A 26177-nucleotide genomic window follows, 5' to 3' on the forward strand; every position below is an offset into this window, starting at 1 on the left:
AAGACAAATGTCAAAGAGTTCACTGTCTATGTTTTCTTCTAAGAGTTTTATGATTTCAGGTTTTACACTTAAGTCTTTAATCAATTTTGAGTTTATTTTTGTGTGTGGTGTGTGGAAGTAGTCCAGATTGATTCCTTTGCATGTAGCTGTTCAGTTTTCCTAAGATCATTTATTAAAGAGGCTGTCTTTTCCCCATTCTTTCCTCCTTTTGCATAGATTAACTGACCATATAAATATCAGTGTATTTCTGGACTCTCTATTCTGTTCCATTGATCTTTGTGTCTATTTTGTGCCAGTAACACTATTTTGATGATTGTAGCTTTGTAGTATAATTTGAAATTAGGAAAAATGATACCTACAGCTCTGATTTTCTTTCTCAGTATTGTTTTGGCTACTTGAGGTCTTTTGTGTTTCCGCATGAATTTTAGAATTATGATTTCTTGTTCTGTGAAAAATGCCATTGCAATTCTGATAGGGATTACTTTGAATCTGGGTAGTATAGTCATTTTAACAATATTAATTCTTCCAATCATGAGAATGGTGTATCTTTCCATTTGTTTGCTTCATCTTCATTTCCTTTCATCAGGGTCTTATAGTTTTCCTAGTACAGGTCTTTTACCTCCTTAGCTAGATTCCTAGGCATTTTATTCCTTTTGATGTAATTTTAAATGGGATTGTTTTCTTAATTTCTCTGATATTTCCAGAGTCTCTTAAACTGTCTTCATTTATTTTATTATTTTTCCCATTTTTCTCTTCAGCTTGGGTGATTTCCATTGCTCTGTCTTCCAGTTCAGATCCATTTCTCTGTATCATCTAATCTACTGTTGATTTCTTCTACTGTATGTTTTGTTTTAGTTATTGTATTCTTCAGCTCTGTTTGGATATTCTTTACATTTTCTAACTCTTTGTTAATCTTATAACTGTGATCATTCATTCCTCTCCTGAATTTGTTGAGCATCTTTATGATCATTACCTTGAACTTTTTATTGGGCAGATAGCTTATCTTTACTTCACTTATTTCTTTTCTGGGGTTTTATCTTGTTCCTTTGTTTAAAACATATTCCTCTGCCATCTCATTCTAATTCTGTATTTTTATTTTTATGTATTAGGTAGGTTGGTTATGTTTCCAGTTCTAGGAGAAGTGGCCTTATGTAGGAGACGTCCTATGGAGCCCAGCAGCATGCTTGCCCCTGGTCACCAGATCTGTATGCTCTAGCGTTGCCCCCTATGTGGGCTGAATGTGCCCTTCCATTGTGGTGAAGCCAATGGCTCTGAGTACATTTGTAGATGGGACTGACCCCTGGCCCAGTTGGCTTCCAGACCCTGTCTCTTGTGGAGGCTGCCATTCTTCTGTTGGTCAGAGTCAGGTCCCAGCATGTTACGGTGCATGACCAAGGGCCAAGGGAGGTACAGGCTTGTGCCAGTCCACTGGTGGGCAGCAATGGGTACTGAGGAGGCTGGTTCCAGGACCTGTGGGTTCAGAGGCTGGTATTTGCTCACTGGTGGGTGAGGCTGAGTCCCCACACAGCTGTGTGCTCAGCATGTGAGGGGTCTTGGGACTTGTGCTGACAGACTAGTGGGCAAGTAAGTGCCAGTACTAATAGACTAGAGGGAGGACTCTAAAATGGCATTTGCCTTAACCAGTGTCCTCATTGTAGAACAAGTTTCCAAAAATGGCTGCTGCCAGCATCTATGTCATCCAGGGTATTCCCACTTGTTTCTTGCCTCTCCAGGAGGCTCTTCAAGATCAGCAAGTGTGTCTGACCCAGGCTTTTCTCAAATTACTGCCTCTGTGCTGGGTCTTGGAGCATGTGAGATATTGTTCGTGCCCTTTAAGAGCAATCTGTTTCCTGTTACCCTTCTTTTCTCCAGTACACCAGCCCCACTGTCTTCAAAGCCAGATGTTCTTGGAGCTCATGATTCTGAGGCAGGATCTCCAGGCTGGAAAACCCAATGTGGGGCTTGGACCCCTGGCTCACTGGGAAGAACATCTGCCATTGTGATTATCCTTCCATTTGTGGATTACCTACTCAAGGGTGTGGATCTTAACTCTACCACATCTCTGCTTCTCCTACCTGTCTTGTTGCAGTTCCGTCCTTATTTCCTTAGTTGTGGAAAATCTTTACTGCTAGACTTCAGGTTGTTCTCATCGACAGTTGCTCTATAAATAGTTGTAATTTTGCAGTGCTTTTGGGAGGAGGTGAGCTCAGAGTCTCCCTGCTCTGCCATCTTGGCCACACCTCCCCCATGGAATTGTTCACTTTAAAATGGTGACTATTATGTTATGTGGATTTTACCTCAATAAGTTGTTTTAAATTTTTTGTTCGGCCTTGTATTTATCTTTTATAAATATCCCCATGGATTTAGATTAAAATACACTTTACTTAGTAAATTCACAATTTTAAAAATATGTTATATCATGCAATTTATATAATTATTTAATATTTAATAATCTATATTCTCACATTCTAAAATTTCCCTTTTTTTGATTAGTCAAATTAAAATTTGAACATGAAAAAATTGAAGGTCATTTCATATTATTTTATCCATATGTATCTACCTAAGTAATTCAAGGCAGTGATTCAGAGAATGTTGATTCTGAGATTAATTAGAGCAATACAATGACTACAGTGTATATTAAATTATCAAGGTGTATTCATTCTTTTGGATTAATTATACAAACCTCATAGCAGCCCTACAAGGTAATTACTGTCATTCTGTTTGCATATGAGTAAACTGTGCTTTAGATAATTCACCCTAATGTTTTGATTATAAAACCTGAACACTTTCTGTTTTCACTAGGAAACCTGTATAAACCCAAGAAAGGCATTATTGCATTATTCTAAAAATGAACAGGCTATAACTGTGTATGGTATCTGTATCTATAATTAATTGTGGGAGACTGCCAATATACTCAATGAATGCTTCTGGCTATATGGAAGTTGTAGGGAAAATGCATTAATGTGATGTAATTTGTGTTTTGAACGAGGACAGTATGGGGGGGATATAATATAAATACAATTTTTATTTCTCTCCCATACTTTCTCTTTAATATTTACAGGTTGAACACATGAGTTTTCTTGTAACACAGTGAAAACTCTGGCAAAGCCCAGGGCTTCTCTGGTAGCTTGTATTTAATAGTCCTGTGATCATTTCATTCATCAAGTCCAGCTTCATTTCAGCATCTTAAATTACACTTAATGAAAACTCCACTCTTCATTGAGAAGCATCAATTTCCTCTTTGTTCCTCCAGCTAGAATCTATAATTGGTGGGATTCATAATTATTCTAGTTTTACTTCCTCTCATCACTTTCAGTTATTTTTACTCTTTTCTGGATAATCTAGAGCAATATGCAATTGCGCATACAAATATACTTTAAAATCACCCAACCTAATCAAAGCCAAACCTCAAGAAATCAAAAAAGGAACAAATAGCCTCTCTCACTTCATTCTTTTGCCGTTACCAGGCCTTTCTTATTGATTTTATAGTAAATATTTATAAGAGATTAGTCTACTTTAACTGCCTTCACTTTCCATATATCCTTTTCACTTCATTTCAGTATCATTTGTAATAACTTTTACATCAGTGAACTTACATGATTGATCAAGGAAAAAATTTGGATGAAGAGAAAAGACGTAAATAAAAGCAAGGATTACAAAAGGGAATCTTTTTTCATTAAATGTTAAATGTATAATTTCAAAGTTACAACATGATGTGTTGAGCATCACTGCTTAAAAGATTTAAAAATTTGATGAACTATATATTTTATTTTATAGTATATATTTCTATATATTTTAATAAATGTAGTCTTCAATTGGAAATCACTTCTTAAGTTATGGGTCCAGGACTGATTCAAATATTCAGAATCAAAAAAAAAAAAACCCAGATTATGCCATTCCCAACAAGCTCACATCACAAGTTAGGGTTTTCTAGTAAGGTGAAAAAAACAGGAAGAAAAAGAAAAAAGTAAGCCAATGAGGACTACAGTCTAACCTATAACTTCAAATATGCACTATAGATAAACTGGTGATTGAAAATTAGAGCAATCAATATTTTTACTTTCAATTTTTATTTATTTATTTGTAAGGGTATCTTCAATTAGTGATCACATTGTGTGCAGAATCTTCATATCTTGCATGTTTGATACTATATGCAAGCTTGTTATACCTCACCACCTACTCACATAGGGTCCTGTTCTCAAAGCTGATGATAATATACAGTAGTTAAAACTTATGACAGGATATCCTGAAGGATATATTATAAAGATACTTTTATAGAATTCTTGAGCCACTTAGCATATGGTGGGACTAGGGTAAGTCCTAGTAAAGCCTTTAACTAGTTGAATTCATCAGTCTCAAATTCAAGAAGTCATCACTGATTCTTCTCTTTCTTCTGCACCCCACATCCAGACCATTGGGAGGTGTTTTTCCATAAATCCAAAGCATCTCCACATCTCACCACTCCTTAATATGTCCAAGATGATTCTAGGCATTTTCATCTTTTATTCTGGATTATTTCTAGAGGTTTATTTCTTTGTTTCTCGTTTATCATCATTACCCCCTCCCCTAACCCCAGACACAATTACAACTTACCCAGCGGCAGTCCATCCTAATTACAGCAAAGTATTAATAGTTTCTCATTACCTGAAAGACCATTCATGATGTGGCTGCAGCTTTTATCCAAACTACTTTTCATCCCCTGCTCCTTCTCATCCAGTACTACTGTTTGCTGCCCTTCAAAGACGCCCAGCCTTTTCCCTCCTTAGTCCTGCTGCCTCTGAGTGAAGTGCTCTCTTCTACAAAATATTTAAGAGATGGCTTCCTTATCATTCACGGCTCAGCCCAATGTTTAATAAATGTTTTCTTTAAAAATGGATCTCATTGGCTGTGTTACTGAATTGGGGGGGTCGCGCTGCTCACCACTTACAAAATCAATACAAATGTTGGTAGCAAAAGAAAGGTGCGTTTAATCAGAATGCCGACAATCTGGGGAGATGGTGGACTCAGCGTCCCCCCAAAAACCACCTCCAAAGATTCTGCTTGGTTATGAAAGTTTTTAAAGGGAAATGGAGAAGTAATCTCAGTTAATCATTAAGATAGGGGGTCAGGGTCGTCACCATCCCCCACTGGGTGCAGGCTTGTCGACTCCTCGGGATCTTCCTGTAGATCATCTGGTCATCTGTTAATTACTGGTTCTTCATTTCTACTTCTTTGATCCACGGAAAGAACCGACAAGTTAGGCAAGGTATTGTGTGATTAAAAGATTTGAAAGGTGTGCTTGGGCCAGAGATGGGTAGAGCATGGGGGTGCCTGGTTTAAAAGGCAATTGGTTTAGTTACAATATAGCTTTGCCAAAGTGACAAGTAAAGGGGCTTCCTGCTGAGGGAGGTGTCCGGCAAGGAGCTGCTTACAGCTGTGCAGATTCAACTTATACATTTTAGTATCCTTACCTTTACATTGTTCTGACAGAACTGGAGATATTATTACAATCCAGGATGGGAGTCTTAGTACAAATACTTGTAATTACCTTTCAGAGATGTGAAATTTGAGTGAAAACACATATAAAATCACAATACAATAATAAACAACAATAATGATCTCTTTATCCTTAAACCTTTTCTCAGATGTGCTACAGAAGATGAAATATTGCTGCAGTAGTTAGAATTCAGAGATGTATCTTCACTTTCATATATAAGATTTGAAATGTGGCCATAATAAATGTGACTAAATGTTCAGACTTATGATCATATCAAACAACCCACTTGCTCTTGCACTAGTCCTGAACTAAGGGTGAAGAAAGTGCAATACAGATACATTCTTAATTAAATAAATGGGTACATTTGTGATCCGCGTAAGTAGCATGACTACTGAAACCAAGTTCAAATGTTATATGTTTAAACTTCTGGAGGTATTCATAAAGTGACAAGGAATTAATGGACAGTGTTTTAGCATCACTCAATAAGATTCTGGTCGTGAATTACTATACAAGGAGCAGGAAACCTACATAAAACAGCCGAAGTAGGTTAGCCTGAGATCCATTAAAATAATCTAGTTTCATTAAAAGTGTGTCTTGCTAAGTGTTATAGGAGTTATACTGGGCAGCACACAGTATTTCTCTCTGTGAAATCACTATGGAAACGGCCACAATAGATTATAAACTCCATGACCCTCTATTATAACACTTTTATTTTGTGTGTAGAGTTTTTTCCTTCTTGCAAATCATTCAGTGCAGCATTATCAGGGAGTACTCACATGTTCCTATAAATCTACTAAAGAAAATAATTAAAGTAAGTTCAATTTTAGAAAAATAAAGCCTCTGAACTCTGTGACTGATTAAATTCTGGCCAATTTTCTCTCCATTTAGAGTTTTAAGGTCATGGGTTATTTTTCTTTGAAACATTGTCCTTTCTCAGAACAACCAATACAATTTTTTCCTTGGCCAAAAGGATCACAATTGCACAATGATTGAGAGTAAAGGAGAGCACAGAACAAGGCAGCACAAGCCCACTAATAAACAGTGGACTCAGGTCATGACTATGTCATTAATTAGCAACACATATAAGCAAAGTTTTTGTATCTTATTTTTCATTAAAAAAAATTAAAAAAACTACTCGAATGGAGTTTAAGTAGAGAATGATTGACTGAACTTCTCTAATTTGAAATTCAGACAAATTCAAATGCAATATTTTTATTCTATGAATGCTTTATATTCTAAATCATATGTATAATATAATATTTCTTAAAATGTCAGTTGGTTTTGAAGCTATTATTGCTCTATGTAACATTTTGAGCTTTATCCTACTGTATGTGTTTTAAATGGTATTTTTCACAGAGATGCAACATTAACTTAATATTTTTATGGTTTCTATTACATCATCTTAAACTCTAACATGAGTTACTATCTTAAGATTGCAGACTGTTAACTTTTAAAATTTAAATCTTTAAATTAGTAATTTAATGTCAGCAACCTGTGATGGTTTAAAAATCTTTATGAGCCATGATGGATATTGAAATATTCATACCTGGTAGATTTTAAAAGTGATTCTCTCAATCATGGTCAATCATTACCGTACTTTAAACAGACTCATTTTTTCCATTAAGTAAAATATTTGTCTTTTTCCCCCTATGTTTATTTTCAATGGTCAATAAATGTTTGAATTGAACATAAATATATCAATCAGTTGACATGTCCATTGCTAGTAAAACCTGAGGTCTGTATTTTAGGAAATGTATACAAATTAATATCAAATTTTACAGTATTTCAAGATAAAGTAGTAAGTTTTGGAATATTGGTTTAATTTTCAGTTAACTCTCATAACTATATTAGTATTCCAACTGCAATAAAATCTACATTACCTTAGCCTACATAGATTATTCTTAGTAAAAGTAGGCCAGATACTACATCTCAGATAATCTCCCTTAAGCAGACAGCAATTGTTGTTATGAAATTTAAAACTTTCTTCTAAGGAAAACCACCAATTGGGACAATAGTGAATTTTTCAACATATCACTTTTAAAGAGAATTCTATATTAAGAAAAAAACATGAATTACCATGTTTGTCAAAATATGCGTTAAGTATAAACTCAATAAAATTTGAAACAATATTCAAAAGAGTACCTTATCTAACATTTTATCACTAGGTAGCAGCAAGTTTGTTGGTCGTGATTTTAAATTCAATTTAGCACATCATTCAAATATAGCTAATGTATTAAATGGGTTATAATTGTCTGAATTAGAGTGAATTAACCTATTATCCTATGTATTTTTGAATTGAGCATTGAGAACTACTGTGCTATAGTAAATCATTTGAGGTTATCTTGGTAAATAGGAGAGAAAAGGGTTTAATTACAGATCACTGTTTTTATTCTGATGTTTATTAAGCAGGTATTTTTTAAATTGTTGATACCAAGCTAAAATATAACTGAATAATATATGTATTTACATCCTCCTTTGAAAATCTATGAGTTTTAACAAGAAAAAGGAACTTATATGTAATATACGTAAACATTTATGTAGAGTTGCAGACGTTATAGGGACAGTTTTCAAATTAATACTGTCCCTAGCTAACAGGTAGCTAACAGTTGATATCCTGGCATCATCTCTCTTAACTTTTCAGCGAAATCTCTGGTTGCTGCCTCTGCTGAACCTTGCTCCTCTGTCTATTCATGGTTTATTCTTACTGTCTCATTGTGTGGTAAATGGCAAATGATCAATAAATGTTTGCTGACTGAATTAATAACTTATATCCAGATCCTGTTGCAAGTAATAGAACTCCTATCAAGTTCCTCCTAAACACTGCAACTAACAAAAAGCAATAAATAGTTATCATCTAACATCATCAACCCTTTAAGGAAAGCTTTATTCACAAGTACTCACATAATTTACATATATTCAATGAAGGTAAATTAGAATTTTAGTGAAAGGGATTTTAGTGATCCCCAGCATGTGCTTTCTATGTATGCCTTCATGCTTGGCCCTTGCCCTGGAGCAGATGACCCTGGACTCTGCCCAGAGCTGATTAAATCCAGCTCAAGTCAGGCCAGTTGGATTCCCTGAAATGAGGTTTTGGAAATGGGGTATAGAAACTCAGTTGTTAAACTGTGAGGAACTAGAAGAGTAGGTAGACCAAGGAGCTAAGACTGCCATCTAGGGAGAGAAATACGACTAGTCCTCTGAAAGCTGAGTGAGGAGTGAGTGGAGTTGGGCAGTCTTCAGAGAGAATGAAATGAAACAGTGTGGAGAAGCAGAGCATCCAGGCTGTGTGGCCCCAGGCAGAAGAAGAGAGACAGACATAAGGATTTTCCCACGAGGCCCCAATGCACTTTTGCTCTAAAATTTTGAGAGATTCTCATACATTTTTAGGATAATCTCCTCTTTTTAGTGTTAATGAATTCTTTTCCTTTTTAAACAAAGCAAGCCAAATTAAAAACATACACGTTAAAAAATGCAATGTGAACAGATTTTTCAATAAATTGTGCTGGTTAAATTGTTTAATTCGAGATAAGATCTGAATACTGTGGAAATAGAACTGTACTGAATTCTACTGCATCAGGCTCTTTAAATGCGGGACTGAAAACATGCACTTTTAAAATCTCGGCACATTTGGAATTATTTAGAGCATAGCCACCTTCAGTTTGGCAAGAAAATAAGGTAAAGGCTTCCTGGGGGAACTTACTCTAGGAATGTGCTGCATCTAGTGTCAAAGATACTGATATCCGTGAACAAAATGTCATAAACACTAGCCTTGTCCTAATTCTTCACCTGTCCTCAGCAAACAGCCTAAATTCCTGCAAAATTGGGCATTCATCTACCCTTCTCCAGTTCCTGCCACTTAATTCTGAAGACAGAAATAAAATTTAAATGTATATTTAAAAATTCTATTTAAATTCATAAGCACTTTAAATAATACTGTAGAAAGTTAGAATCATGGCTTTATGTACAATATGAAATTCTACTTGATTTAAGCAAACTATATTGTTTTGTTTTATTTAGAGTTTTCACTGCCTTAGGGGTTTGTAAGGCCGCCGTTCAGGGAGTGCCATCCCCATCTTTGGTCCAAATCAGCAGCAGATCACTAATTTGATAACCATAACTCAGCTAACTATGCAGGTGCTCCCAGATCATGCATGAGCACATTGTTGAATTCAGGAATATATTGCTTTCATCATGACCATTAGCCTGAGGAAATTGCTGTAAGTCTATGTTTCCTGATTTGATTACCTCACATTTTACACTGCTGCGCACAAGTGTCTGGAGGACAATTGCATGCATTTGTCATCTCTGTTTTAAAAGTATTAGGTGTCTTGGAAACATTCGAACCCTCTCACTGAAAAGTGCCATGCAAGTGATGGCTCAGGGCAATGATGTGCTGATATAGAATTATTTTGCCAAAATTCATGCTGAAAACCATCACCTGACTTTGAGAAACTCAGATTTTCTCCCCTCTTTTCATTTTCACAGCCCCTGCTTTAGTGTGAGACTTCAATTGAAATGTGCAATTGTACATTACTATTCTAAGCAGTTTGGAAATTCCAAAGAGGGGAAAAAGCAAGTTCACAGGCCCTAGGTCAAACTTTTGGTTAGGATAGAACATGGATTTTTAAGTAAGCAGTTGCTAGCTAGGTCCCTGAAGGGAATGTTACAAATGTGGTCTTTAAAAAGACTAATGGGTGTCACTGAGGAATTTTAAGCAGGAAAGTGCAGGAACATACATGGATTTTTAGGAAGATTCCTTTGAATATCCTGGAAATCAGATTATAAAATTATGTTAATATTAGAATATTAAATATTATAAAATCAGATATTGTATTGTAATACTAATTCAAACAAATTTACTTTCAATTATGCTTTCCTTTGTAATTTTAATCATATCTTCTGTTTAGGATATTTTTCTGAGTCCATGATTTCCTTGCTTTTGATTTTTCTTTCTTCCAATTACTTCAAAGGAATATATCTGTTCATTAGAACAAAGGACAAATCAACAACTACAGCATTTACCAGGCAGGGACCTAGAAGGAGGGGTGGGCATGGGTTTTGAGATGAGGCAATTCAAAGTCAAATCACTGAATTCCCAGACTCTGGAGTCCCCAAGCATCAGCGCAAAATCGTATGGAAAGAGTTTTAGCCATGCCAACTTTTTTGGAGGTGCCTGGAATATATATATATTCATTTCACCAAAGACCACACAGATCTTGATTTTGCAATATCCAGGGAAAATGAGTCAGTATCACAAGTCACAGGCCTTTTCCCTTTCAATTTAATAACATCAAATAACAACAGCATTCAACAAATCTCTGTTATTAATACATGATATGAATAAAACAAGGCCTTCTCTCCTGAAATGTGTGTTTGTGCAGGAAAAAAACACAAACATATATGTAGACAGGTTAGAAGGTAATACATTTTCCTTTAGAAACTCTTTGCATAGAGAAAAAGGCAGGTAAAAGGATAGATTGTGATAGGGTGGTTTTAGATGCTCTTGCTAGTGAAAGCTCTGATAAGGGGTGATCTGTGCAATAGCAAGCAGAAACGAGGCAATGAGTTAAAGCCCATTTGGGGGAACAGTGAACTAGGAGAAGAAAAGTTAAAATGAAGGGGGAATCAATCAAGAAAGTCTTTGTACAAATTATTTCCACTGGAGTTTTAAGAAATACTATTTTCCCAGTTCTAGAAAAGACCCCAAGTTTAGCCCATCATCTGAGCCTTAATGACAGTGGAAATGGCATGGGAAAGATTTCTTTTCCTTTAATAAGGGAAGTGCACCAATTATTGTTACTATTTTCTGAATAGAGTAGTCATAAAAGAGAGGTTGAAAAGGGAGATTTGAGTGTAGTCTAATGTTTGTATTTTAAAGACATTTTTACTGGGGTGTTTTTTTTAATGTATCATTTGTCCTTGAATATAGACGAGGAAAATGTGCTTCATTTACACGAGTAATTGCCAGTCTTTTCCTTTCTTTTGTTTTATCTGATATTCTGTATGTATTAGCTTACAAGAGTTGCCACAACAAAGTACCACAGACTGAGTACCTTAAACAATAGGAATCTATTTTGTCACAGTTCTGGAAGCTAGAAGTTCAAGATCAAGGTATACGCAGGGCTGGTTTCCGCTGAGAATTTCTCTCTTTGGCTTGTAGATGGTCATCTTTTCCCAGCATCTCACAGGGTCCTCCCTCTGTGAATATCTGTGTCACAATCTCTTCTATGGACATCAGTCATGTTGGATTAGGGCCCAGCCTAGGGATCTGATTTAATCTTAATTACCTCTTTGAAGACCAAACTCCAATACAGTCATATCCTAAGGTACTAGGGGTTATGACTTCAACATATAAGTTTTGTGGGGTTACACAATTCAGCCCAAAACACCATAGTATCTTTCTCATATATTTTCATATCCAAATTTAGATTTTTCTAGCTCTAGAAAATGGTTTCAAATTATAGAAGAATATCAATGTCAATGTTTCTAATATTTGTGAGTGCAATTCTTCCCTGCCCATCAAAATCTCACCTATTAACAGGAGTTGGAAGTATCTTAACAGGAATGTAAAATATCTTTATAATGGTTTTGTGCAATCCATATCATTTAGCCCGTGATGGTTGCCTTTTGTGAGTGTATATGTGCATACATATATTTATGCATATACACATATATGTATCCACACATTTATATATGTTTGTAAACTATAGCAGATAATAAAAGGGCTAGAGAAAAATAATTGAATTTCATGAAAAGATGTTAAGCATTGTGTCCCCAGTATTGGTGTGCTCTCTGAAGTCACTTTCTCCCCCAGTAGTGCAGATGGTGTATATGAAACAGACTTCTGTATCACTGAGATAATTAATTGTCTTCCACAATTCTAAGAAGACAACAGACATGATTTCCTTTTAACTGTCATCTGTTTATACATTGATTTCCTCCACCTAGAAAAGCTATTCTCTACTTGAAGCTCTAAAGGAAATCATAAGGGAAATCATGGGAGGCAACAGAAATGAGAATATGATTGTTCAAGACAGGGGTCAATGTTAGTCACCTATCTTCCCAACTATTTCTTTTAGTCACAGATCCTTGTGCAAAACTGTCTCCCACTCTTTTTCTTTGCACATCACTTCACCAACTCCTATAATTGAACTTTGCTTACACTGTATTTTGTAAAGGTCAAATTACATACTTTAAAATTGTGCTATCAGCAAAATTATATATATATATAAAGTTTTTGAATGGTTTTAACCTCCCAAACTCAGTTTTGTCAAAACATTTACAGAATTGTTTTAGAAATCACTATGTAAATACCTTTAAACTAAAGCAGGAAAAAAATAATTAATGTAGGAAAATTGAAGAAAGCCAGGAAAAAGACAGCTGTTAACAGGGATAAGACATGGAGACAAATCTGTAGGATGAAGAAAAAACATGGGTCATTTTATCTGCAGGCTTGCCCCAGGCACGATCTGACAAGATAGGGAAAAATTTATGGCAATTGGCAAGAGAAAGTCCCCAGTTCTCCTTTCTCTTTCTACTTCATATTTCTTAGACATTAAACCATGGCGATACCTGAACCGTAGAGCGACTGCATTTCAGAAACGAAGAATGCCTTTGAAGTCTCTTTTGATCAATGGATAAATACAGGGTCAGCAAGTTCATGCTGTACATTTTCAAAGGAAAGAAATCCAAATATTTTATGCTATTAAAAATCTATCACTCATTAACCTTTAACTTTTGATGTGAAACCATATGTAATTTGATTCAGTTGCAACAGAGTGTAAGATTGGAATTTCTGTATTCCTTTATTATTTAAAAAATTGTTCCATGTTGGAGAGAGATGGGAGAGACTGAGGCAAGGGTATGTGTACCAAATGCAGAGTCCTGTGCCTACACCCTCCCCCATTTGACTTCTCTGTGCAGTGACCAGAGGTTATAGGACTAACAACCTATTAATTTACAGCACTAGTCCTCAAATTTTCTTCCATACCAAATGGTTTTCCCATGCTCATTATTATTTCAAGAGCTAATGATCCTATAAAAAAATTATCTATGGCTTTAAAAGGACTCTCTAAATGAAATATTCACAAACAACTGTAGAATATTGTAATGTCAGAACAAGCTCAGCAACTGAGGACCTATGAATACATGCCCCTCTGGCTTTTTGATGTTCTGTCATATACAGTCTGTACTTCATATCTGCAGGTTCCACAACCATGGATTCAGCCAACCGCAGATGGAAAATATTCCATACAAAAATCCAGAATGTTTCAAAAAGCAGAACTTGAATTTGCTATGTGCTGGCAACTATATACCTGGCATTTACATTGTATTTACAACTATTTACACAGCATTTATATTGTATAAGGTATTACAAGTAATCTATGGATGATTTAAAGTATGGAGGTGTGCATAGGTTATATGCAAATACTACACCATTTTCCATAAGGGACTTGAACATCTACTATACGGAGTTGTTCTTTTTAAGCTTCATAGCAGTTATTCCCAAGGCTAGTCTTTCCCCTTGGTGAGATAAGAATCAGGCTGTGTGATTAATTCTTTTGTTTGGGTAGTTGCAGGCCTTAAATCAGAAAAGTGGATGTGATGACCTCAGGAAATGCCTTCAGGTCTTACTGTCCTAGGAAATCAAATATGTTGCAAGCAGCTGATTCTATAGCAAACAATTAGCATTGTAAACATACATATTTTCTATATACATTGTTTTCATGAGGAAATGCTGGATTATCAGCTAATCTAATTTTCTCTTGGCATAATTTTTTTTAAATTTTGTTAGCATGCATGTTTTACATTTACATTCTACAGGGTGCAATTACTAATAATATTGTTTTCAAAATTAAAATAGTCATATACTCTTTTTTATACAACTGCTTACTGCCCTCCAATTTCCCCAGAGTACATTAAACAGCTGCACACTTACCTGGTGCTGATCATACTGTTTACACACAGCAGATGCTGACATAGTTGTAAACTGGCACGTAAGAATTAAAATGCATCACCACATGTTAGCAATGTGCTGAGGCTCTGCTGCTAAAATAAAATCTAATATTTTAACACACCATATGCTACATTTGAGTAAAATAAGTGTATACTTAAAGAGAGCAGATCATTTATTTTCTTATTTTTTCCATACGACAGGAATTAAAAAATTATTTTTAAAAATTTTCATTGTATAGTTGGTTTACAATGTTGTGTTAGTTTCTGCTGTACAGCAGAGTGTATTAGTTATACACATATATATATCCACTCTTTTTTAGGTTCTTTTCTCATATAGGTCATTACAGAGTATTGAGTAGAGTTCCCTGTGCTATACAGGGAACTGTATGTAGTTGTCTATTTTATACATAGTAGTGTGTATATGTCAGTCTCAATCTCCCAATTTATCCCCCCCTTTCCCCCTGGTAACCATAAGTTTGTTTTCTACATCTGTGACTCTATTTCTTAAACAATTATTTTTAAAAATTTCCAGAGTTCTCTGTTTATCATGATTATTCATCTCTATAGTAGCATTCTCCTGCCAAGATTAAAAATAATAGGGAATAATTTTGTCTTTTAACATGAAAACAATAGGAAAGTAGACAGTGTGGCAGATGTCTCTCTCTCACTTTTACTGAACAAACTCAAATGTTAAAGGGATTTCTCACCTGTACTCTCCAAAATGTGTGACAACCTGTTAATAACATTTTAATTTCTATAATGTGCCCTCTCAAAATATATGAAAAAAACGTGATCCAAACAAGAAATGCATCGTAAAAAGAATTCTAAAATTAATGACAAAAACCCGTTAAAAAATAAAAATCCTCTGTGTAGAATGAAGGCTGACTTGAACCCTGATAGCTGTAGCAGGTGGGTGCATGCAACCAGGTGCAATAGTGATTAGAGATCCCTAGGAGGAAACCAGTTTAAGCTTTTTACTTGCCATCCCACTTTTGTTACCCTTCCCTGTAAGAAAAGACAGTAAAAATAGCCCAGACTGCTGGGTGAGTTTTTATGAAAACCCGTGCAGACAGACAGGCGCTCTCAGGAGTTCACTGTTCCACGTAGAATTCCTCCAAATACCATGTCTTCAGCATCATCACTTAGACTGTCTCTTCCAACTGTTTTCTGTCCCTAAGATATTAGGATGGAGCTCTGCCCAAAGGAGTTCTCTTCCCTCTTGGGTCTTGATTCCTCTAGTACTGTTTGCACTCACAGTTTTTTTTATGTCTTATAATAGATTTTTCTTTTTCTAATTTTTCTGCTTTTTCCAGTTATTCTTGGCAGAAATGTTATCCTGGATAGAGATATTTCATCATACTAGAAGCAGAGTCCTGCAAGAAAATATTAAGATGCAGGACATATAATAAAAAAATTTAGGATATATCAAGAGAAGTAAAAGTGTCAAAATATAAATGAGTTTCAGAAGAGGAAAAAACAACCCAAAGAAGAAAATAATTGAAGAAATAGTCAAAGTTTTGTTTTGTTTTGTTTTAATTTCTAAAATAGATGAAGATTTCCTGGCTCTTTAGTTCCTATTGATTTCTACTTAGTGAACCTACCAGGACACTCTCGCTCACAAATTATGTAGACCCACAAGGATAGTATATTAGTTTCCTATTGCTGCTGTAACAAATTACCTCAGACTTGGTGGTTTACATAATACAAATATATTCTCTTATGATTCTGGAAGGCAGAGGTCCAAAATAAATTTCATTGGCTAAAGTCAAAGTGTCTGCAAAATTGGTTCTTTCCAAAGGCTCTAGGCAGGAATTAATTCCTGACCTTTTCCATCTTCTGGTGGCTTCACTCCTTTTGGCTGCATCACTCCAATCACGACTCCTGTGGGCACACCACCTTTTCCTTATAAGGATTCTTGGGATTATATTGACCCACCAGATAATCCATGGCAATCATCTCCACATCTCAATTTCCTTAATATAATCCCATGTGGAAAGTACTTTTTGCCATAGAAGGTAACACATTCACTGGTTTCAGGATTTGTATATGAAGATCTCTTTTTTGGGGTAGTGGTAGTCATTCAGCTTACCACAGATAGCAAACACAATAACCTCTATCTTTAATTAAACACTGCAAGGCAGGCTTGTAAAGCCAATCATCAATCACTTCAAAGCAAGCACAGAATCACCTTCAGTGGAGTGGTGGGAGATAAAGGCATCATCTGATACAAAAATTGTCAGCAAATACACACTGCGAGAAGGATAGATTCCATCCTTATTGAAAACATGAGTGAACGTCTGAATATGATAAGGAAAATGTGGAGAAATTTGCTGAGGTTCTACTTTGGTTATAACTGCAACAATTTAGTAGAAACCCAAAAGAACTAAAGTGCACCATGATGGTTCAAGTCCTTGAGGATGAAAAACAGATTTAGCAAATACATGTTCCCCCAAAACAGAGGCTTACTCTGAAGAACAGCTAGTGGGTTCAAATTTATTTGAGCAGTTAAGGAAAAGAAAAGGATCTGATGGGAAAGATGGGTGGAGAAAACTGATGCAGAAAAGAATTAAGAACAAAATGCAACATCTTTCTAAGATGGAAAGATACAGCCATGGACCAGAGAAAAACAAACACTGGCCTTTCAACTTGGACAAAAATAAACCTACTCCAATTATCCAGAAAAAACCTTCCTTTTAAGAATGGATACAAGTGAGCATTCACTAAAATAACAAACAGTTAGTATAAGAAATAAAAAGATGAAAATAAAGTAAGTCTAAAGGACAACCAAATTTCCAAAAATATTTGAAAAATTTAACCTAATACTTTAGTTGAAACCTTAAAATAGACAGTTTATTTAGCATAAAAGAACAGTAGAGGGAGAGGGATAAATTAGGAGTTTGAGATTAACAGGTACACACTACTATATATAAAATAGATAAACAACAAGACCTACTGTATAGCACAGGGAACAATATTCAATATCTTATAATAACCTATAAGGGAAAAGAATCTGAAAAAGATATAATATATATTATATATATAGGTACAACTGAATCATTATACTGTACACCTGAATCATTGTAAATCAACTATATTTCAATATAAAAAATAAATTAATAAAAAAAAGAACAGTAGGGGCAAAAATTTCAATAGTATGGCTAGAAATAGTAGGATCTGAAATAAGACCTAACAAACTTTGGAAATTTTTGTAAAACATAGAATGGAATCTCATTTTCACGAGAATAACAGGAATGAATAAACACCAGTAAGGAAAAAAAGAAAACAGAAAAGGAAAATAGTATATAGGAAAATGTTGGATGTACTAGATTATAGACTGAAGAAAGTGTTTTTATACTTTTTAAATAACATTTTTATAAAGTTAATACTTTAGATTTTATGGGTCACAGCGGTCTCTGTTACACCTTCTTCTTTGTCTTCACAAACTTTGAAAAAGGTAAAAAATGAAATACTCTCAACTTTCAGGCCACACTCAGGTCTGAATTTGGGCCTCAGGCAAGAGTTTGCTGACCCCTGTACTAAATAGGCAAACAATGCCTCAAACATATGGTGTACATATAGCTGGGCTCCTTATGGACAAAAAGAAAAAAAGAAGGAAAGAAGCAGACACTTTACTGAAAGCTATAATATCAGCTATCCAGCCCTAACTCTGCCATCCCCCCAAAAAATTATATTTGAAAAAAGCATATTGAAAGATTGCCTGGGACTTATATTGACTTACTGACTTATATTGACTTTAAAGATAAGAAGGAAAAACACTTTAATCATCGGTCAGAAACTCCAAGTCATGTATAAGGAAAAAGAATCAGAATGTTTTGAGTCTTCTCAACAGCAACTCTTATACCATACTCAACCCTGTAAGAGAATCGGGAAAGAAAATGTGAGCCAACTTTAACCCAGCTCTATTGAATTCAAGTTTGAGGCCCCAGGAAACTAATTATGGACATGAAGGAACTCAGGGAATATTTTTCACTTGAGACCACCACCATCATCATCATTATCATAAACCTCATTGTCACTATCTTCATCATCATCCGGGCTGTATTTCCTTGCATAACTATGAGGGGTTTTTTTTTTTTTTTTTTTCACAAGATCAAATGAGATAACTCCTGAGACACAAAATTTTTAAAGTTGGAAATGCTTTAAATGTGTAAAAAAGTGGCACTATTTCACTTTTTATGGCTGAGTAATACTTTGATGCTGGTTGTGAAGTGCTAATATTTGCATTGTTGAAACCTTTATATTGTCATTTAGGCTTGAATATGGATTAGTGGGAACAATAAAATTGCAAGGTAGGCCAGTCCTCATAATCATATACAAGTTTGTTTGTACCATCACAAATAACGTGGTAATTTAGTAGCACTGGAATGAAATACATTTTCATTATGTCTGTTCCTGCACAATTCTAGCCCTGTCTCTGAGGAGCAGCTCTGCAACGTGGGCATATTCATTTTAGCTCATTCATTCCTGTTCTCCCTTTCTTGTAACACTAGGGAGGATGAGTAAATGAGGGGTGCTCACGAGAGAGCTGAAATAAATCATACAGTTCAGAATTTGTAGTTGCCTTTGGCCTCATCCAGCTTTCGTTGCTGACCCCTTGGACCTTTGCTACTTGCTGATATTCCTCCTGGTTTCACCATTAGTACACTCATTAGTGCTGTTCTCCAGTCATGTTCCGTGGAAGTATTTACAGTCATTACATTCCTGGTTAACGTGCTCTGGAGGTACGTGCCAGCTAACCAAATTACTCATAACTGTAGTGATAGAGCAGCATAACGTGAGTGGGTTTTGAGAATCTAGATCTGAGTTGTCCAATAAATTAGCCATTAGCTGCAAGTGGCCATTTAAAATTTGATTAAAACTAAATAACATTAAAATTCAGTTCCTCCGACACACTAGTCACATTTCAAGTATTCAAAAGCCACTAGGGATGAGTGGCTACTCTTTGGGGTTTTGGACAGCACAGCTCTGGAACATTTCCATCACTGTAGAAATGCCTGCTGGACAATGTTACCCTAGATTCACAATACAAATTCTCTTTAGAAAAAAAATTATCTTTGGAAATAAGGTCGTACGATCATATATATTCAGAAAACGCTGTGCATTTCACGATCTTATTGGAGACTTGTAAGGTACATTTTAAAATATGTTATCATTTTAAACATAGTGTTTCCCAGATTAAACGAATTAGAGAATCATTTTTTCTTCCTGTCTGGATTTAGGAAAAAAACTGGTATTCATTCCATGGAGTGCACTTTGCGGAAATATGACAGAGGATTTAAGAAATTATTTATTTCACCAAACAGTAGGAACTAACTTGAATCTCATGTATGGTGCATTTATTGCATTAAAGAGTTTTAGCTTATAAACATAAATTTAATAACTTTTTAAAACCACATTTACCAACAGTTGCTCTATAGCACATAAGCAGACTAATGGAAACTCTGTGCTTAGTTAAAAGCTAATTCAAAAATGCAAGGCCTCTTTTTGTTTGTTTTTCATGAGGGAATTATGCAAAACTTCACATATTTTAATTTGCATGTAACAGCAAAAGCTTGTTGCCTATTAGAGTTACTAAAGTTAGTTGGCATGAATTAATATTAACTCATAGTTAGAAGTTCTGATTTAGTACTCTAAAAAGTGGTCCATACATAACAAAGGAATTATTTTAAAAGTCACTTAACTGCTAATGTGTACATACATAGCAAATAATGTTGAATTATCATAATTTGAGTGAACAGAAATTTGTTCTTAATACAATATCATTATTGCATAGAGTTGTTTTGTTCCCCTTAAATATTAATATTTAATTAACTCATTGGTAGGGTTGCTCTTAGTGACTACAGTGGCTGTTTATTTGGTTGTGAAAAATTGCAGATTATTTTGACATTCTGATTAGAATTTTATCTGCCTCAGTTCTTCAATATGATCAAATTCTTGGGTCATCGTAACTTGGCTGCCATTAAAAAAGACTTTTCAAACACCCATCTAAATTTATGTTGCTAGCAAATGATGGAATCAGGATGCAGACACAGTTATTCTGAAATATAATCTATTCTTTGCTTTACATCTGTCTCAATAATAGATTTAAACTTTAAAATAATGTTGTGATATGTGAGTTTTCTATAGAAAAACCAAAAGATACAGCATTTGAAAAACAAGGGCAAATGCAGGACCAAAGGGAGGAAAGAGGAGTTTTTATCCTGATATAGAGATAAAAGCATCCACCCCTCCTTGATGAGGTTAACATTTCAGGAAACACAGTAAGACTGTATATGCATTCTGAATCAGTAAAAGGCAGTCCTTTTGTGGATAAACAAAGCCTTTCAGAAATCAGAAGATAGTAGATCATAGCTAAAGTTTGCCCTTTCTGGCTGATAATGAGTCATTGTGAATAGCTAACAGCCTGAAAATATAACAAGAAATAAATATACAGATATTTTAAACTTTTTCACAGGATGAAAGTTATCTGTGATAAGAACTTTGCCTTCACCATAGATCTTCACGTATGGAAGTGAAGATGGTGTAAACTTAAGCTAAATTGCATGTATGCAGTGGAATGTGACCAAGTATAAGACTATGTAAAAAAGACACATGACACACACGTATGAAAGAAAAATCCTGAGTGATAAAATATATTACACAAGGCATTTCTCAACTTACAGCATGAGAGCAATATATTATTGCCTGGGAAACTCTCAAGCAACTCATGAAAAGAGGATTGTTATCTCCTTTCATTTATCTTATTTATTACTTATTTTTGTTGCATTTAAAAATATTACATTTCTCTAAATCAAAGGGAGGTATATGCATTGCAAAAATTAGGAAAAATAGAAATGAGTAAAGAAAAAAGTAGTATTTGTCCATGAGTTGTTTTTAAACTTGCCAAAATCCAGAGAATTTTTTTTGGAGGGGGGGAGTTTTTTTTTAATCTTGGCTTATCAAATTGATAAAGTTGGAGAGAATATTTCAAATTTTCATTAATTCTCTAATATCACTAATCACACATTCGTTCATTCATTTTTGCATGTGTCTGTATATGTATCTATGTTTGAAAGTATTATGTATGTATGTATTTGTATGTTTATTTGCTTGTTATTTCTTATTGAACATTTTTGGCTCTGTCTAGGTATTTAAAGCAATAAGTTACATTATTTTAGTTGAACATTGAAGTAAATCCTGTCAGACAATTGTCTTTATTTACTTGATAAAAGTAAATAATTAAACAGGTATCAGAGGATAGGAGAGATAAATTAAGAGTTTGGGATTAACATATACACACTACTATATATAAAAAGACAAACAACAAGGACCTACTGTATAGCACAGGGGACTATATTCAATATCTTGTAATAACCTATAATGGAAAATAATCAGAAAAAGTATATATATATCTAAAACACTTTGCTGTACACCTGAAACTAACACATTGTAAATTAACTGTATTTCAATTCAAAAATAATAAAAATAATTAAACAAGTAATATCAGCCACCCACCTTACTCTATTATTTTTCTTGAATCCTGCTCTACTCTATCTCAAGATTAAGTCCTACCTCACACTATTAAAGATATTTAATTTATTATATATTGACTACTTTCATGTTGTTTTGATACTTTGCATCTTTTTTTCAACCACATACTTTTTGTCTCTTTGATTTATCTGTGAATTTTCAAATTAGTAGACATATATTCCACCAACTTTGAATGCCTGAAACACAGTAAATGCTTGGTAGTATTTTTTTTTTACAGTAAATGTTTATTAGCATCTATAAAATGTAAGGTACAGTAAGGAATGCAAAGAGTGTTTAATGCACTCCTGAGTTAAAGAGAATTGATGGATGTGTTTCAAAAAATGATTCAAATTTCTTGGACACAATGTTGCCATAGTCAACAGCATTTAAAAGTCTCATTTGGACAACTCAGGCAGTAGTAGGACCACAGGCTGTGTTTATAGTGAATATTTTAGTGAGACTCCCAGAGCATCATTTTGGAGAAATTTTTTGAAGCTTAAATTCTACTTTTTGGCTGTTTTACATGTTTGTTATTAACTGATTTTTTACTTTTACTTGGATAAATTTTGGCTTTTTATTCCATGACCAAAGCAGTTCTTTGAGCAATTGTAACAAATTAATGAGTTTTGCTTTCTTTACTCTCAGTTACGTTATAGATCTGAATAAGGTGGTTGCACGAGGTAGCTTTAGAGATGACTCCCCATGATTCCTTCTTCCCGGTTTATGTCATTGTACTGTCTCTCAACAGGTCCACCTGTCAAAGAGCAGAGTCCGTCCCGCTTCCATCCAATAGCCAGCAAGGCAAAGGGGCCCTCAAGCCAAGAAACCAGAGGAACTGAATCCTATCAACAACCACACGAGTAAGTTTGGAAGCAGATCCATCCATAATTGAGCTAAGATGACTCCAGTCCCAGGTGATAACCTTGATTGCAACTTTGTCAACACCCTTAGCCAGAAAGCCCAAGTAAGCTGCCCTTGGATTCTTAACCCACAAAAACTGTAAGATAATAAATGTTTATTATTTTAAGTGGCTAAATTTTAGGATAATTGTCACACTGCCATAGATAACTATGCAATGGTAGACATGGAGAAGGGAAAGGAATATCCTCATACACAAGGATATAATGAAAATAATTATAATAATAATAATATCTACACTAAACAGTAATGGATGTGCTTGCTTATTCCAGTAGACACAAAGAGAACATATTTAAAATTTTTTTTACTGCAATGCCATTATTACTACTTATAGAAAATTTGGGAGAAGCATGTTGAAAACTAAAAGAAATCTTATAGATTCTCTAACCCAAGGTTCAAAAGGGAATGGTGCCTTGGTAAAGCCATGGGACACAGATTGTCCCTAATAACCTTTGGTCCTCAGTTCCTCTGGCTTCTAACAAGTTTTAATCCTATTTTTAAAACATGTGTATAATCTCTTTTGCCCAAATTCATTTGCTTTTAGCAGTCATTGGTTGGAAAATGTCGTGGTGTGAAAAGATATGGTGGTGACTACCAAAGGTAAAATTCAAATTCCTGTTGATAGCTTTTTTTTTTAAATCTAGAATTCCTGTACATGTCCCACATGCATCTTTAATGATCATCAAGCATCCTAAAATTATGGACACCACTAAATGTGCAACACACTCCCTGGACTGTGGCCCTAGGTCATTGAAAACTAAAATAATTAGACATGTGAAAAATAATGTCCTAGAAGCACAATTGTCTTTCTCACTTATTACCATATCTAACTGCCGTTAGATTCTGAAAGGGTTTGCTTATCAACATTTAACCTTCTTTTCAATGATTAATTGAAGGACAGGTATACTGGGCACCATCATTTTATTCCCAGCCACAAGTTCTAACACAGGAACTCTTTATAAGTCCCATAAATCTAGCTACGGTCAGGGTTTATCATTTCAGATTGCATGAACATTTCTTAATTCACGTATTTTCTGTAATTTACAACTTAAGTCAAATATAAAAATGTAAGCAATTCAAATATGCAGATCAAGAACTATCATGTATTTAATGAAGTGGTACCAAATTTAGCCTGTTGACAATGTTTGACTTCCAAGGTACTATAGTAAACAATAGTGCTGTTGTTTCCAAATTAGGTTTTTAAAAATAATCTCTAAAAGTTAAAACTCAGTGATTTTTTATTTCTTTTACTATTCTTGTTTGCTATTTATATAGCAAACTTGAGAGTGTTTTGCTCTTCATTATTTCAAGAATAAACCTGTTCAATCTTTATAAATACTTCCTCCTGGAAGTGAAAAACATAAGCTCAAGATAAAAATAATGCCTAGAAAACATTTCATTTAAATGTGACACCTGATGGCAAGGCCCAAAATAGTTTAATGCGATATTTCTTGATATATCCATTGTATTGAATACAATTACTGTAAATAGACATTGAAAAATTTGGTAAAATAAAACTTTGCAGTTGAAGATATACATTTTATGTTACTCTACCAAACACTATGATCTATCATTATAATAACTGTATTTTGAACTGTGAATCAAGTCATCATGAATATATTGAATTCAAAACTACTACTAGGGTCAAGAGCAAATTTTGTAATAAAAAAACAACATTTATAAACAACTTTCTACTGTGTGACATTTAGTATGTTTCTGGAAGGCGATTGAAATATGGAGTATGTGCCTAATTCAAGTCAAGATTTTTCAAAAGAGGAAACATAAGGCAATTTAAAGTAAAGAGTGTAGAAGAGTTGAATAGGAGGAGTCGTGAGAAAGATTAAAATCTTATTCCATGGCCTCCCTAGGACATAAGGTAGGAGAATTAACACAGAAAAGAAGTAACCGAGAATGAATAGGGACATAAGGGGAAGGTAATGGACTCATGGGGGTAAGTAATTGTGGGAACTAGAGCTAGAATGACTGTTGTCAGAAACACAATGTGTAATTAATTTAGAGGTACAGCTGTTATGGATTATGATAAAAGGCAGGTTATAGTTATGAACTGGGGTTAATGGAGTGGAGGTGAAAATCACTGGGTTAGAGGACTCAGGGGGCCAGGGTGTGATCCCTATTGGAAAAAGTCCACAGATTTACTGAAGTTGCTCACGTCACAGCTGTAATACAGGTGATGAGCATGAACTGGTACCAGAAGAACGTGGAGATGTACATACCTGGGAGGTATCAACTCCAAGGGGGCTGTTTTGCTAAAAATGAAAATGTCATGTGTGGGAAGGAAATAATTTTGAGGAAGAAAAATGGTGATACAGGACCATCAGCACCTATTCTCATAGAAAATAGCACAATAAGCAATCTTTACTTCAAAAACTGCAAGGGACATGTTTACTTAGTAAGGAGAGGTATGTCCAAGGTAATTTAAGAGGCAAGAAGCAAAAAATATTCTAGAATGAGGTGAAATGTAAAGGACAATGAGTTTACATAAAACAGAGATGAGGATATGGGGAAAGGATCGGCAGGAGAATAGAGGCTGCTTTGTTGAGTCAGGAGTGTAACCACAGCCGTAAAGGGGGGAGGCACACAAGAAGACTGACACCCTGTGGAATTCGTCCTTGGCTGAATGTAACAGATGAGTGGATAGAACAGTGTGGTGGAAATAACTGGATGCAATCTCTAAGTGGAACCCAGGTGTGAAAATACTTCCAAGCTGAAACAAAGACAGTGACTGGTTTCAGAATTTAGATAGTAGTCTTCATTTGCAATACAGTTATTATTGTGTAGTCGTGTAGTCATGCATTTTGTAGTTATTAGTTTAAAATCAAAATAGAATGCTGGGGCTTCCCTGGTGGTGCAGTGGTTGAGAGTCCGCCTGCCGATGCAGGGGACACGGGTTCGTGCCCCGGTCCGGGAAGATCCCACATGCCGCGGAACGGCTGGGCCCGTGAGCCATGGCCGCTGAGCCTGCGCATTCGGAGCCTGTGCTCCGCAACGGGAGGGGCCACAACAGTGAGAGGCCCGTGTACCGCAAAAAAAAAAAAAAAAAAAAAAAAAAAAAAACTGAATGCTGGTGTTCAGGGTGTTAGAAAGTATCAGTAGGCCATTGTTCCTCCTTAAAATATGAGAAAAAGCCAAATGAGTCATACAATCGTAGTATTTTTAAAAATCCATCGGAGAGCCGAGGATGCAAAGAAATGTAAATAAACTTCCAGAAATAGCCACTGTTAAGGGGGAAAATACCCTCAGTTTCTTTTAATACTGGCAAAGTGGCAGGTTCAAAAGA

This window comes from Tursiops truncatus, chromosome 1 (assembly GCF_011762595.2).
Source record: "Tursiops truncatus isolate mTurTru1 chromosome 1, mTurTru1.mat.Y, whole genome shotgun sequence".
NCBI classification, from domain to species: domain Eukaryota; kingdom Metazoa; phylum Chordata; class Mammalia; order Artiodactyla; family Delphinidae; genus Tursiops; species Tursiops truncatus.